Source organism: Lactuca serriola, chromosome 4, assembly GCF_051521515.1.
Source record: "Lactuca serriola cultivar US96UC23 chromosome 4, Lser_US96UC23_V15, whole genome shotgun sequence".
NCBI lineage: Eukaryota > Viridiplantae > Streptophyta > Magnoliopsida > Asterales > Asteraceae > Lactuca > Lactuca serriola.
This window is the reverse complement of record NC_136411.1, coordinates 222,127,959-222,145,535: the sequence shown is the minus strand read 5'-3', so window position 1 is coordinate 222,145,535 and position 17,577 is coordinate 222,127,959.

The window sequence follows — 17,577 nt, the reverse complement described above, 5'->3', positions numbered from 1 at the left end:
GAAATCTTCTAATAGGTTTTATTATATAAATCTATGCTCTAACTCCCTAAGGCATGTCTTTTGCTTTCAGTTTTTAGTCTGGGACATTAGGCTAACTATCACTTTAGTAAAATATGGGATTTTACCGGTACACAAAACAAACAACTAATAGGAAAATAAGGGATTTTCTTGATTTAACTATCCATATTATTCAATACATATATTCTCATGCCTTTCACACTTTTATAAGAAAATAAGGGATTTTCTTGGAAAACATACACTCAATTTGGAATGGCATACAAACTTTCTAAACTGCTTATGAACTCACCAACTTAATTGTTGACACTTTCTCTTTGAAATAACTTGTATTCTCAGGGAACCGCTAAGCAGGTTTGGAAATCAACTTTTGGGGATTAACGCGCTGGCGTTAATTACTTCTTTTGAAAGATGTTTATGCTTTTATCTTTTGGGCATGTAATGAATACAATGATGTAAACATTTAAAAAAAAACCCTTTATATATGTATGGTAGTGTGTACTTTCCTTTCTATGAACTGTTATGATACTGAATATGACGTCCTCCGCCCTCGAACGTTTCCGCCGTTCTGGTTTGGGGGTGTGACAGATATCGAATCAGTTAATTGCTAAGTGTATGCTTTTAAAGTTATATACGATTAGGATTATATAGCCCTAGAATGATTGATTTGGCCTCATTACTTGTTCCGTGTTTGGTTGTGGCCTCATTTCTTGTTCCTTGTTTGGTTGTGGCCACATTTCTTCTCGGTATTGCGAGTGGCGAGGGTTGTGGATTCCTAGGAAAGTCTAGGATATGTATGTTGTTTAGCATATGAATGGCGTATAGTTCTAGTGTGGTGACTTAGGGGAATCAGGAAGACTCTTGAGGAGGGTACATATAGGTGTGAAAGGAATTATTGGGCCCGTACTACTGAAACAAATGATCTATACCTGATACGAGAGCAGACCAGGAGACCCTAAGGAGACCTTTGTAGGGAGATCCCCCCCCTCTTCGAGTCTTATGTTGATTGTTTATATATTTGTGTTTCAGTTCAAACATGGTGATGATTACTTGAGGAGGTTCTGGCTCTGGTTCTAGTTCTGGTTCTTGCTCAGGCACAAAACCGATTGATGAGAGGTTGTGCGAGCTTGTTGTGGCTGAGGTTACTCACGATATCATGGATGATACTCTTGTGATTTTTAGTACTATCAAGGAGGGTATTATGGAGATGATGGATGATAATCTCAGGTCTTTTCAAGCTGATATTGTTGCGGTTCAAATAGGAGTTCAAACTCTATCATTCCGAGAGTTTAGTGCATGTGGAGTTCCTAAGTTCCCGGGACTATGGATTTTCCGTTAGAGGTTGATATTGCAAATGAAAGTATTGTGAATGCGTCGAGGGTTCATCATAGATGTGTCTTGAATCTGTTCAGTGAAAGATAATCTATTGATTCGCTGCTGATTCCTCTGCGAGGATCTAATGTTATCATCGGGATGGATTATTTGGGCCCCAATGTATGCGAGCGTTAGCTAGTGAGAGTTCGTGCCCCAAATGGCGAGAACAAGTTATTCCTGGTGAGGCAGCTTCACATGGGCTGGCTCGCTCTTCAGCTGCGAGGGCCAGAAGATATCTTCAGCAAGGTTGTTCTAGGTTCTGATGGGTTTTGAGCTCTATAACAATCCTATGGTGCAGATACAATCCTAATGCTTTGGATCTATGTTTTCTCAAGTTATACATGTAATTTTTATTTATCCAAAGTATTAATTCTAACTAGCATACAATTTTGAGATTTATGACATAATACAAGTTAGATGAATACCTCTTTGTTGTAGGTTGTAGAAATTGTGTAACGACCCAAATTTCAAGGCCAAAAATTTCATTTTTGAATTAACACATTTAATAAAACTTTTACCAAAACCTTGTCAATAAAACATTTCATTACAAAGTCTAAATGTTGTATTTCAAATCATAACATAGTAAGTATTAAAAATCAGAGTAGAGTCCCAAAAACTTCTTGCGGAAACATGTGTGTTTGTGTGATGCGCTGCTACACCGCCGACTCTTTCCCCTTCGACGAAGAGGTACCTGAAACCAACGCCAAAACTATAAGCACAAAGCTTAGTGAGTTCCCCCATCATACCACATACCATACAATATCGCTCGGTATCTTTCAACCGGTAACATTCATCGGTATCTTTCAACTGGTAACCTTCATCGGTATCTTTCAACCGGTAACCATCATCGGTATCTTTCAACCGGTAATCAGCATTGGTATCTTTCAACCGGTAACTGGGGACTATTTCACCCCGTACTACTAACATGCAATCAACAGATATAACCATACAGTCAGGCATATCCGGGTACTGACCTACCCTTGGGTCCTATGGACCACTATTAGGGAAACTAATCCCTACTAAACACATAACATATAATCCAGATAAATCACATAACTAGACCAAGATAATTATCACAAAGACCATTATCTTATAAATACCACTTTTTGGTGGGCCGTCATTGTGGCCTTAGGCCCACCACTACTGGAAGGTAACTCACCTCAATGTAGTGTAGTGTTTGAACTATCCTCAGCACACAAGTCGAATTCCTACGACATCTCGATCCATACACGACAACTTCCAATTCAACACAAATCATATACAACCCTATACAGGGTCAGTCCACGTTCAGTGAAAGTCAACATTCGGTTGACCTGACTCGCCGAGTTGGCCTACCAACTCGTCGAGTCCATGCTTCTCTAGTCCCACACAAAACCCCGGTTCCACTCGTCAAGTCTAGCAAAACTCGTCGGGTTATCCTTCAATCATAACATCGGAACCATCTTCATCCGACTCGTCGAGTTCCTACTTGAACTCGTCGAGTTCATCTCCAACTTAAGAACTTGTCCAGTCTATGACTCGCCGAGTTATATGAACAACTCGTCGAGTCCATCTTCAAAGATCGGGAGATTGTTATGGACTCGCCGAGTCTGCTCGTACCACTCGCCGAGTCCAATGGCTCCCAGGCCCTTTTCGCGTCTAAACCCAGAAGGGACTTCCTTCCTAACACTTACCCATTCACAGAAAGGGTTTGGTGCATAATGGTCATCGACTCGTCGACTGCCAAGAACAACTCGCCGAGTCCGGCCTTGACCAATTCCATACAGTCGATTTAAATGAGGTCTAACACACCAAAACCATAGATCTGGCCTCCTAATGTCCATTTTATACATAAAGTTCCAAACTTGATGCACATGCATGGGGTTTTAGCTCAAAAATCCATATAAATTGTCCTACAATGTGCATGGGGCTCTCATAGCCCTAAAGTTGGCACCTTTATGCCAAGAGAACCCTCTTAAGGCCCATATCTGAAGTCAAAATTCACTCAACACTTCCAAATCCGAAAAATGACTTAGTAATCTATAGAGATCCCAAGTTAAAGATGAACAAATACATAGATGAGTCTAGACAGGGGCATTATACATTAAAGCTGCTGAAAATGAAGTAAGATCTCCGGATCTACAAGCCCCAACTCGATTTCCAAGCTCCTTTCTTCCTTCTAAGCTTTACAATCCATACAAGAAGACCAAAAATGGCCTTAACTCACACACAAATAGATAGCTTTCAAGAGAGTGTTAGGGACAAGTGAGGATGAGTTAAGTTGTTTATATAGGGTGCAAATCCTCAGATTTAGGGTTTCACTTAACCAACACCTGCTCGCCGAGTCAGTCTCCCCACTCGTCGAGTTGGTCACTTAAAATGCCTGCAGTCACGTCCCTACTCGACGAGTTGATCCTCCATTCGTCGAGTCCCAGAGAAAAATACATATACTGAATAAAACATACCAGGTGTTACAAATCTCCCCCACTTATTTTAGACTTTGTCCTCGAAGTCTGCTGCTCGATCCTGTAAAGGCTTTGGGTAATGCTCCCTCATCTCGTCCTCCGGCTCCCAGGTCCATTCCGAGCCTTTTTGGTGCTGCCACTGAACCTTTACCAGCTCCACTCTCTTGTTCCTCAGATCCTTTGACTTCCTATCCAGGATCACCACTGGCCGCTCAATGTAGTTTAGGCTGTCTTCAACCTGAATGTCCTCTAAAGGCACCGAATCGTCCACCAAACGTTTCCATAACTGGGAAATGTGAAATGTATTATGAATCTGACTAAGTTTGAATGGCAAATCCAACCTATATGCCACCTTGCCCACCCGGGCTACAACCCTGAAAGGCATAATATACCTAGGTGACACCTTTAGGAGGACCGTATCCCCGACCTGGAATTCCAAGTCGGATCGGCACTTGTCGGCATAACTTTTTTGCCGACTCTGAGCAGTCCGAAGCCTACTCCAGACCTGCTGGATCCTCTTCGTAGTCTGGAGTACTACTTCGGTACTCCCCATAACCCTTTAACCAAACTCACCCCAACATATCGGGGTCCTGCACTTCCTCCCGTACAACATCTCGAAGGGAGGACGGTCAATACTCGCGTGATAGCTGTTGTTGTACGAGAACTCAGCCAAAGGAAGGTAAGTATCCAAACTACCTCCGAAGTCTAAGACACACGCCCGCAACATATCCTCCAAGGTCCGGATGGTCCGCTCACTTTGTCCATCTGTTTCGGGTGAAAAGCAGTGCTAAAATGCAGACGAGTTCCCAGCTCGTCATGGAACTTCTTCCAGATCCTGGAAGTAAACCGAACGTCTCTGTTCAAAATCACCGATACTGCCACACTGTGTCGCGCCACCACCTCCCTGATATAAATGTCGGCCAACTTTTCGGCCGAAATAATCTCCTGAATCAGGATAAAATGGGCGCTCTTGGTCAATCGATCAATGATGAACTAGATCGAATCCTCTCCCCGCGCGGTCCTGAGAATCTTTGTGATAAAATCCATCATGATGTTTTCCCATTTCCACAGTGGAATGTCCAACGGCTGCATCTTGCCGTGAGGTCTCTCATGCTCAGCCTTGACCTTCCTGCAGGTCAAGCACCGCTCTACGTACGATGGCACATCCCGCTTCATGCAGGGCCACCAATAACCCAGACGAAGATCCCTATACATCTTTGTCGCCCTAGGGTGAATGGAGAATCGAGATTTTTGCGTCTCATCCATCAATACCTGGTGCACACCCCCATGATACGGGACCCACACCCTATGGGGCAGAGTCAACAACCCCCGACTGTCATAGCCAAAGGAGGAAACGTGACCCACAATCCGCTCGCTCTTCCGATGTTCCTCCTTCATGGCCTCCTGCTGGGCCTCCCGAATCCGCTCCAACAGTGGAGTTACCACCGTCATCCTCAGGCAGATATCCCTGATTGGCGCTGCCTTGCGGCTAAGCGCATCGGCCACCACAATGGCCTTACTCAGGTGATAAAGGATCTCGCAATCGTAATCCTTTACCACGTCCATCCACCGAAGCTGCCTCATGTTTAGATTCGGCTGATCCATGAGGTACCTCAAACTCTTATGGTCCGTGTAGATGGTACAGCAAACCCCGTAGAGGTAATGGCGCCAAATCTTGAGAGAGAACACAACAGCCCCCAACTCCAAGTCATGCGTCGGGTAGTTCGCCTCGTGTGGCTTCAGCTGCCTCGACGTGTAGGCGATGACATGCCCTCTCTGCATCAGAACTGTGCCCAACACTGAGATGGACGCATCGCAATACACAACAAAATACTCCACGCCCTCTGGCAGGGCTAAGATTGGTGCCTTGCACAATCTCTGTTTCAGAGTCTCGAATGTTCCCTGCTGCTCAGGCCCCCAACAAAAGACCACGGCTTTCCTCGTTAGCCTGGTCAGGGGTACGACTATCTTGGAGAAATCCTGGATGAATCTCTGATAGTAGCCGGCTAATCCTAGGAAACTCCGAATCTCATACGGAGACTTCGGGACTTCCCATCTCATCACGACCTCTACTTTGGATGGGTCCACTGAAATTCCATCATGGTTGACGAGGTGCCCAAGGAATTGCACCTCGCGCAACCAGAACTCACACTTGGAGAACTTAGCATACAAGTTCTCCCTCTTCAAAGTCTCCAGAACATCCCGTAGATGCTCATCGTTCTCCTCCTACGTCTTGGAGTAAACCAAGATGTCATCAATAAACACTTTAAAAGACCGGTCTAACATCAGTCTACGCACGCGGTTCATGAGGTCCATGAATGCGGCAGGAGCATTAGTGAGCCCGAAGGGCATCACTATAAACTCGTAGTGGCCATAGCTCGCCTGAAACGCAGTCTTCTATACATCCTCTTCTCTGACCCTCATCTGATGATATCCTGAGCGCAGATCAATCTTGGAGAACCAAGATGCCCCCTGTAATCTCCACACATCTGATGCGACCCGTCTTTCTTCTTCACAAACAGAATCGGGGCTCCCCAGGGAGAACCACTCGGTCTAATGAATCCTTTGTCTAAAAGCTCCTACAACTGTATAGACAACTCCTGCATCTTAGGAGGAGCCAGCTGATACGATGCCTTGGCTATCGGAGCCGCGCCGGGGACTAGGTCGATCCTGAATTCCACCTGCCTCTCCGGAGGTATCCCAGGAAACTCCTCGGGGAATACATCCGTAAAGTCACGCACCACTGGCACATCGCCCACCGTCGCCTTACTCGCCTCTCGGGTGTCCATAACATAGGCGACATATTCTGCACAACCCTATTGAAGGTAACGCCTCGCTCTCGCTGCTGAATGTACCGTTGGTCCTTGCTGCGGACTCTCACCCTGAACTACCAACTCTCCCCCACTTGGGGTTCTCATCCGAACCAGCTGATGCACGCAATCTATCACTGCCCCATTGGGGCTCAACCAATCCATGCCTATAATCACCTTGTTCCCCCTCAACGGAATAGGAGCCAGGTCTACCAGGTAACGCTCCTCGAACAACCTCAAAACACAGTCTTGATAGACCTCTGATGCTCGTACCCACCGGTCGTCCGCAATCTCGACCTCTAGAGGGAAATCCATCATGCCCGAAGACTCTGGAAACTTCTTGCTAAGCGCAAGAGAGACAAAAGATCAGGTGGCACCCGAATCAAACAACACCTGATCTGGGATTCCGTTCACATGGAACGATCCTAAACAAGGCACATGATATATCAAAATCACAGCGACATAATATAAAAGCATAACGATAGGAAATCATACTCGTCACCACATCTGGTGCAGCGCATGCCTCCTCGGCTGTCAGCTGAAATGCTCAGATTCGAACCACTGGAGCCTCCAACTTGGCCTTCCGACCATCCACAACCCGTTCTGTCACTGAAATCGATGCCACAACCGGCGCCGCTGCCGCTGCTGCTGTCAATCTAGGGCAATTGGCCTTTTTATGGGCCTTCTAATTACAATGAAAGCAAATCAGGTCTGACATCTGTATCGCCAGAGTAGGGGCAGTACAATCCCTGCCAAAATGACTACCCTTGCCGCACTTATAGCAGCCTGAACCCGGCCCAGTGCGACAAGCTCTCTCGTGTGACCGACCGCATTTTCCACAGTGGTCCCGCCCTGACTGGCCTTTCGGCCTACCATCGGATCCCGTGGGCTTCTTCCTCAAGCCCCCGCCATCTGCCTCTCCTCTGCCTTCCTCTTCTGGATGTGCTCCAGATCAATCTCCCTCTCCCTAGTTCTGGCAATCATGGAATCCAGGGTAGGGCAAGCTGAAAAACTGACATGCTCCCGGATGTCAGCTCGTAACATGCCACGGTAGCGGGTCCTCTTCATGTCTCATCACCCGCATACTAGGGCACCAACAAAGCCCTTTCCTGGAAATTGGTAGTGATCTCCGCCACAGTCTCCGTAGTGTGTCTCATATCCAAGAATTCCCTGGCCAACTACTGAAGCTCTACAGCTGGTGCAAACTCTACTCTAAACCGGCTCACCAAATCCGACCATGTCATAACCTCAACTGCCGAGGCTCCTAGAGAGTTACTAACCAACTCCCACTAGTCCCTAGCCCGGTCCCTCAAGCACCCTGCTACAAATTGTACCTTCGACCCCTCGAGACAGAAGTTGGTCAGCTGTGCAGACTCAATGTCCACAATCCATCTTCTGGCAGCAATGGGGTCCTTCGCCCCGTGGAAATCTGGCGCACCACTCCCTCTGAAGTCCTTAAAGGACAGTGCACGTGGTCCTAACTGGCTGGTCGCCATGTGACTTCGGAACGCCCTGAGGCAATCCTCCATCAGCTCAATGATCTCTTCCTTGATCGACCCGAAGATAACTAGCGTCGCATCAATGATACCCCTCGTGATCTCGGACGCGATGAACTCGCGTAACCCATCATCCACATGCTCGGATCCTGCCCCCGAGCCCGATCCTGACCCGGATCCTGAACCTCCTGCTCCATGTCGCGTGACCACCATTCTGGAACAATAAACATACAAATGTCAGGGTCACATATACTTTCTAGGGGTCACACACACTTTCCAAGTTTTTCGGTTCCATCTAGGCCCTCCTTGGTTCGAGTTCGGATCCTCTACTTTCAGTAGTACGGGCCCATACTAGCTTCCACATCTATCCGTACTTTCCTGAAAAATTGTTTCGACTTCACCAAGTCCCTTTTACCGATACCGTTTCCACTGACCTCATCCTAGGCTTCTCTAGGGCACTCTCCGACCCACTCTCCGCCATCAGCTGCACTAAGAGTCCCAACCACCTCCCCCTAGTTAGTTAAAGCTGGTCAGAACCCCCATAGCATAAAGCAAGTTGCATTCGTGCATTGAGTAACCAAACCAGGCATAACCTACACAGGCCATCTTACTTCTGACTAAATAGTCCTAGCATACAGCTCCTACAACAGACACATAAGGCATCCTTCCTAGATCCTTATCCCTAACTAGCATGCAATTCTCAAAATCATATATCAGGTACACTAGGCATCCTCCTAGATCCTTTGTCCTATTCTAGCATGCAGTTCTCTGAATCAAAACCATATAACATAACATAACAAGTATGGGTATCTTGGGGAAAACTTACTTGATCCCGACTGGTCGCACGCATCACACACTTCGTCTTTCTTTAAATTTCTCAGTTTAGACTTTAGGAAACCATTTTTCGTTGAAAGATATTTTATTCCCTCGGTTTGAGTCTAGACACCCCCGAGCGTGTGTCCGAATCCCTCAAACCAGGGCTCTGATACCAACTTGTAACGACCCAAATTTCAAGGCCAAAAATTTCATTTTTGAATTAACACATTTAATAAACATTTCACCAAAACCTTGTCAATAAAACATTTCATTACAAATTCATAATGTTTTATTTCAAACCATAACATTGTAAGTATTAAAAATCAGAGTACAGTCCCAGAAACTTCTTGCGGAAACATGTGTGTGTGTGTGTGATGCGCTGCTACACCGCCGACTCTTTCCCCTTTGACGAAGAGGTACTTCAAACCAAAACCAAAGTTGTCAGCACAAAGCTTAGTGTGTTGCCCCATCATACCACATACCATACAATATCGTCGGTGTCTTTCAACCAGTAACATTCATCGGTATCTTTCAACCGGTAACCTTCATCGGTATCTTTCAACCGGTAACCATCATCGGTATCTTTCAACTGGAAACCATCATTGGTATCTTTCAACCGGTAATCAACATCGGTATCTTTCAACCTGTAACTGGGGACTATTTCACCCCCTACTACTAACATGCAATCAACAGATATGAGCATACAGTCAGGCATATCCGGGTACTGACCTACCTTTGGGTCCTACGGACCACTGTTAGGGAAACTAATCCCTACTAAGCACATAACATATAATCCAGATAAATCACGTAACTAGACCAAGACAATTATCACAAAGACCATTATCTTATAAATACCACTTTTTGGTGGGCCGGCATTGTGGCCTTAGACCCACCGCTACTGGAAGGTAACTCACCTCAATGTAGTGCAGTGTTTGAACTATCCTCGGCGGACAAGTCGACTTCCTACGACTCCTCGATGCCTACAAGAAAACCTCCAAGTCAACACAAATCATATACAACCCTAAAAAGGGTCAATCCACATTCAGTCAATGTCAACATTGGTCAAAGTCAACATTCAGTTGACCTGACTCACCGAATTAGCCTGCAATTTGTCGAGTCCATGCTTCTCTAGTCCCACACAAAACCCTGGCTCCACTCGTCGAGTCTAGCAAAACTCAACGGGTTCTCCTTCAATCATAACATCGGGACCATCTTCATACGACTCACCGAGTTCCTTCTTGAACTCGTCGAGTTCATCTCCACCTTAAGAACTTGTCCATTTTATGACTCGCCGAGTTGTATGAACAACTCATCGAGTCCGTCTTCAAATATCAGGAGATTATTATGGACTCGCCGAGTCTACTCATACCACTCGCCAAGTCCCATGGCTCCCAGGTCCCTTTTCGCGTCTAAACCCACAAGGGACTTCCTTCCTAACACATACCCATTCATAGAAAGGGTTTGGTGCACAATGGTCACCGACTCGTTGAGTGCCAAGAACAACTCTCTGAGTCTGGCCTTGACCAATTCCATACATTCGATTTAAATGAGGTCTAACACACCAAAACCATAGATCTGGCCTCCTAATGTCCATTTTATACGTAAAGTTCAAAACTTGATGCACGTACATGGGGTTTGTAGCTCAAAAATCCATATAAAGTGTCCTACAATGTGGATGGGGATCTCATGGCCCTAAAGTTGGCACCTTTATGCCATGAGACCCCTCTTCAGGCCAAGATCTGAAGTCAAAACTCACTCAGCACTTCCAAATCTGAAAAATGACTTAGAAATCCATAAAGATCCCAAGTTAAAGATGAATAAACACATAGATGAGTCAAGACATGGGTATTATACCTTGAAGCTGCTGAAAATGAAGTAAGATCTCCGGATCTACAAGCCCTAACTCAATTTCCAAGCTCCTTTCTACACAAGAACACCAAAAATGGCCTTAACTCACACACAAACAGCTAGGGTTCGATATGAAGCTTTCAAGAGAGTTTTAGGGACAAGGGAGGCTAAGTTAAGTTGTTTATATAGGGTGCAAACCTTCAGATTTAGGGTTTCACTTAACCAGCACCTACTCGCCGAGTCTGTCTTCCAACTCGTCGAGGCGGTCACTTAAAATGCCCGCAGCCATGTCCCTACTCGATGAGTTGATCCTCCAACTCGTCGAGTCCTAGAGAAAAATACATATACTGACGAAAACATAACAGGTGTTACAACTTGGCCTTTCAAGAGCTTAGTACCTCAAAAGCGATAGCTTAAATAATTCACAAACACGAAGAACAGTGGAGAATTATGAGAGAGAGGCTAAAAGGCACCAAAAATCGGATAGGGTTTTTTCTTGGAAGACTTGGTTGATTTTTGGAGTGCTACGGGTTACATTTATAGAGTGGAATTCTAAGGGTCTCTTCTTGTAAACCCTAATTCGTTCACTTAGGAATTTAATCCAATAACTCATTTGATATCCTTTTGGACTAACTCTTCATGTACTCTCACATAAACTTAGTCCATTTCTAATCAACATGGATCATTGGCCCAACCTACATGTATCACTAATTTACTTAATCAGTCCCCGTTAATTTAATCTGTCTCTTTTGATCACTAAATTAATTCCAAATTAATACCTGATCAATACCAATTAAATAATATGATTTCTCAATTAATATATTATTCTTATAATATATTAATAAATCACTAATAACCTTGTCTCAAATATCCATCCTATCTAATTGCTCCAGCGAAGGCAACTCAAAAGGACCATGCTACTATCGAGTCAAGTACATACGAATTATAGATATGGGCTTAGACACCTAATCCAACAGTCTCCCACTTAGATAAGTCTGATAACTATAATTACCAATGTAACTTCAAAATCCGATTAGCAATCGTAGCTCTCAAAAGCCGCTGTCGAACTCTGACCTAGTAAATAATGCCTCCTTTAGATAAGGAGTCATATAATCCTCTGTTCTTCGAGATATCATGTGGAAAAGACATGAAATAATGTCATACTCATTCTCCAGCAGTTTGTTTCCCAATTTCTGATTTGCTTGACATAGAACTTAATTGAACACATCAATTGAGTCCTGACCGTGCCTGACACATATGTCAAAACAAAATCATCGAGGGGCACATGATATCGCTTTTAATCCTCTTAGGATAAAAGGAACAGATAAACTTCGACTTATATGCTTCTACTAATTACTTGTTAAATTATACACAACAACACGCTTCATAACATCAATTTACTGATGTGTTTTCGTACTATCAATTCACAACCAACTCGTAATCAACAACTCATATATCTTGGTTTGAAGATTATACGATATTATCGTCTCATAATCACCCATGATAAATTTCATGAAGCGATTCATGTGAGCGTGGGTTTAATAAAATACTCAAATATTATTTCAGGAGCACTCACAGCGTTGTAGCAAAATTTTTGCTATGTCTAAACACCTTAGACAATCTACAAGCCAATTCATGACAGTCTAACCTCATAACCTACTTCCAAAGTATGATTGTTTGCGGATAGTTCGAATAATCATAGTATTCTGGAAGTCAAAGCATGCGAAAGTGAAACATAAAATAAACAATTGACAAAAGACAGTAAACTCTATTTATGAATAAAACCCTTATTATTTAATCATCAAATGTCAATTACATTTATTTATTACAACTTTCTAACTGCCTATCTTATCACTAAAACCAATATTGTCTCTTAGGACAATTCTCTTAGCATGCTGCAAATGCTTAACCCTGCTTAGTCCCTTCGCAAGGGGATTTGTTGGGTTGTCCTCTGACGATACCCTCTTCACTACGAGGAGTCCCACTTCCACTCAATGTCTTACAAAGTGATATTTTTTATCGATGTGTCTGGATCTACCATGATCACTTGGTTCCTTGGTTAAGGCGACCGCGCCTTCATTTTCATAGAAAATCTCCATAGGCTCCGTCACAGGTGGTAAAATTCCAAGGTCTTTGATGAATTTCGTTGGCCATATTGCCTCCTTCGACGCTTCGCTTGCTGCTATGTACTCTGATTCGAACTTTGAATCAACTACAGTCTCTTGTTTGGATGCTTTCCATGTTAATGCTCCTCCATTTAGGGTAAATACCCAGCCCGACTGAGAGCAGAAATTATCTTTGTCGGTCTGAAAGCTGGCGTCACTATACCTTGTCACTCTTAAGTCATCACTCCCACCGAGGATAAGGACCCAATCCTTAGTTCTCCGTAGGTACTTAAGAATGTTCTTTACTGCTATCTAGTGAGTTCTACAGGATTCCCTTGATATCAACAAACCATGATCAAAGCAAAAGCCACATTAGGGCGAGTACATGTCATAACTTTTATGATCGAGCCAACGGCAGAAGCATATGGTACTCGCCTATTTTACGCTATTTTGGCATCAATAATCGGACTCTGAGTCTTACTCAATTTGTTATTGATCTGGATACGCAATTGTCCTTTCTTGGAATTCTCCATGTTGAAACGTTTCAACACCTTGTTCAAGTAGGTACTTTGACTAATTCCTATTAGTCTTTTACTCCTATTTTCCAATATCCTTATCCCTAGATTGTAAGCATCTTCCCCGAGGTCCTTCATAGCGAAACACTTCCCAAGCCAGGACTTAACGTCCTGCAAGGTTGGAACATCGTTTCCTATGAGTAGTATGTCATCCACAAACAATACATAAAAGTTAACTATACTCCCACTAGCCTTGACATATACGCAGGACTCATCCTCACTTCTCGAAAAACCAAAATCTCTGACTTTCCGATCGAAACAAAGAATCCATCTGCAAGATGCTTGCTTTAATCCATAAATGTATTTCTCAAGCTTACACTCTCTATTAGGGTACATCGCATTTACAAAACCCTCTGGCTGACACATGTAATAATCCTCAGCCAACATCCCATTAACGAAAGCGGTTTTGACATCTATTTTCCGTATTTCATAATAATGAAACGCAGCTTTGGCTAGCATAACCCTTATAGATTTGATCTTCACTACTGGTGAAAAGGTCTCATCATAGTCAACTCCAGGAGTTTGAGTAAATCCCTTTGCAACCAGTCATGCCTTATATGTGTGTACTTTCCCATCCATGTTCGTCTTCTTCTTGAAGATCTATTTTCAACCAACCATCTTACGACCATGGCTTCCTTTTAGTTATTAGGTTCATCCAAATTTATTAGTATGCTATCACTGATAAATGTATCACCTTCACTTGTTATATGAAAACCATACAACACAGGTGGAACACTAACTCTACTAGAACGTCTCAGAGCTACGGACTCATCAACTGGTTCAATAAGAGTCTTATCCTCAGGTTGATTGCAATTGTTATAGGTTCCTTCATTGCTGAACTCTTAAAGCTCTTCAAGGTCAATTTGCATCCCACTATCCTCTTGGCATATGAGTTATCTTTTATGAAAGAAAACCCTCCATGCTACGAAGACCACGTTCTCACTAGGTCTATATAATGAATATCTAAAGGATTTATGTGGGTAGCCGATGAAAATATAAAGCTTACTGTGAGGTTCGAGCTTGCCGTGAGTCTCTCGTCTTACGAAAGCCTCGAAACCCCAAACCTTGATATGTACTAACAAGGGAACCTTCCCTGTCCACATTTTCTGATATGTTTTGACAACCTTCTTAGTTGGGACTAGATTAAGGATATGGGTGGCAGTCTCTAAGGCGTACCCTCAGAATGAGATAGGTAATGAAGCTTGACTCATCATGGAACGAACCATGTCCAACAAGGTTCGATTGCGCCTCTCAACCACACCATTAAGCTGTGGTGTCCTAGGTGGTGTCAATTGTGAAACAATTCCACATTCTTTAAGATAGTTGTGGAACTCGATAATAAGATACTCACCACCTTGATTGGATCAGAGAGTCTTTATCTTCTTGCCCAATTGATTCTCCACTTCTTGCTTAAACTCCCTGAACTTTTCAAAGGTTTCCGACTTGTGCTTGATTAAGTAGATATATCCATATCTGCTATAATCATTGGTAAAGGTTACATAGAAGCGTTTAGCATCCCTTATGGCGAATCTAAACGGTCAACACACATCGGTGTGTATGCGATCCAACAGACCCTCACCTCTTTCACAAGTACTAGCAAAAGGTGACTTGGTCATCTTTCAAAGCAAGCAAGATTCGTGCCTGTCATCCGACTTCAAGTCAAATGACTCCAACACTCCATCCTTCTGGAGTTGGGCTATGCACTTCTTGGTAACATGTCCAAGACGACAATGCCACAAGCATGCCTTGTCCAAACCATTGGATGAATCAATATTTAATACATTATTTCCTACGTTGTCTACAACCATCAAAGTTTCATATATGCCATTACAAGGCAATGCTTCAAAATAAAACTTATCATTATAGAAAGAATTTATAGAAGTAATTTCATTATTAAATGAAAATCTAAACCTTGTTTATACAAAGCATGAAAAGAATAATGTATCTCACCATATCAGAAGAGTAGTAACAATTATTCAACTCTAAAGCTAACCCACTACTCAGCAATCAAGTTCATTTTCCTGTGCTCTGCATCCCTACTTCTTCTTAGACCATGAAATCCAGAACAACTGTGAAAACCACATCCTATATCAAGGACCCAGGAACTAGCATGGGATGAGTTTTTGTAAGTCCCCGAAATTGAGGATCCAATTTAGTAATCAATGAAGTTAATTGCAATTAGATTTAGATTGAGAAGAAGAAGAAAATGAATCAAGCATTCACACATCTATATCATATAAATGTCAGGTACACCTTGGGAAAACACACACATACATCACTGACTTCTAGCAAAAAAGTACAGACTGACACACCTCAGTTGCTATAAATAGTACTCCTCCTACCAGCACAAGAGTGTGCAGCCAAGCACATGTGTGCGGCCGCACACCCAGTGTGCGGCCGCACACACACGTGTGGCAGCACACATTACATGACTACAAACAAAACACTGCAAAATGACACAATTGACTATAAAAAAGGATGCCTAGCTCAAACCACAAATTATGTTCTTTCAGTCTCCCCCTTGGTTTGAGACTAGCATAGTCTTGTCATCATTCCTTTGGCTCCTCAGCAGGCTTCTCAAACAACTTCAGATCTGATCTCCCCATTGAACCCATCCACAAACATCCATTTATGATTGTAGCTACCATTGCAGTGTATTATTTAGCGGCAACTTCCATTACTTCTTTTCTGCAGATTATCTGGTGACGAGCCAGAGTCCGGATGTCCCTTTCTCGAAAACGAAGAAGATCTTTTGCATTGATCAGCCTCAAAACACGTTCTTGATCCTTGAATTTGACGGCAGCAGTTGCAATTTCGTCATCGTATGCCCAAAATTCCATATTGTCAAGATATCCCTCTTGGAATGCTGAGGGATTGGAATTTCTTTATGCTTTTTTTTAGCAGGCCATAAGATTATCTTCATAGGTTTCCCTGTTTCTGGATCAAGAACATCTTTATCCTTTCGATAAAGGGCTTTGGCAGTCTTCATGCTGAGAAACTTTTCTTTGACCTGCCTATCAAGAAACCTCTTAAAGTTAGATGCACTTGGATCTTGTGAGGGATTGTGAAAGGGGACTCTAGATAATTCTGCTAGATCAGTCTTAGTCCAAGAATTGAAATCATGGGTGCTTTTGTAACACTCAGATATTCCTGAGTTTCGCTTCACCACCCACAAATTCGTTTCTGGATCGAAGGCCCACAGACGCATACCAGATCTGTCACCATACTTATCGCCAAACATTCTCTTTTTCAAATCTGTTACAGTTAGAGCAGGGTCTTTTGCTTTGCTATTCTCATTTGAATTTTTTATGAATAGAAGTCCTTCGCGTTGATTTGCAGTCACAATCCTTTTACCCTGATTAATTGTGATTTTGGCTCTGCTTCCTTCTGGTTCTTTTTCAAATCTGTCGACAATGGTAGTTGTTCTTGGAGCAGGTGGGTCAACAGGAAGATCATCAGTTGCAGGAGGTGATTGAGCAGAAGGAGGATCAACTACTCCATGAGGCTGTTGGAAGAGAGCTTTAACTTTTTCACCAAAAGCATCATACAATACGTTCTTGAGATTAAAATAACTGGCCAGAACGGATCCAAGAGTCGTTTGTAAATCTTTGATTTGTTTGGTCTTTTCTTCATCTTTTGCCTTGAGCTCAAAGATATATGCAGAAAGTTGATCCATTTGAATTGATTTTTCAATGACCTGTTGGCGGAGAACTCCAACTTCCTCTCGAAGATGAGATGAAGAGAATTTGTCATCATCTGTCCGACCCTCATTAAATGATATTCCTTTCCCGCGAGAAGAGGTTGGACTTGATTGAGCCAAATGTCTTACTAGTCTGATAGAAGCTTCATCTAAAGAATGTCGAGTTGGAGAATATTCTGGAACATAAGAGGATCCACCAGTCTCGAACATGGTGCTTGGACCTTCATTAGTCTGCTTTGTAGGAGAGAGAGCAAAGGTTGCAGTGATTGTTGAGGTAACTTGAGGAGAACTTTTTACAGCGGGAATCTCCAGACTTTCAAGAGATTGGCTTGTTCTTAAGGAAGTCTAAGAAGTCTGAGGTTCAGATAAGTCGGAAATGATTGGAGCTGATGTT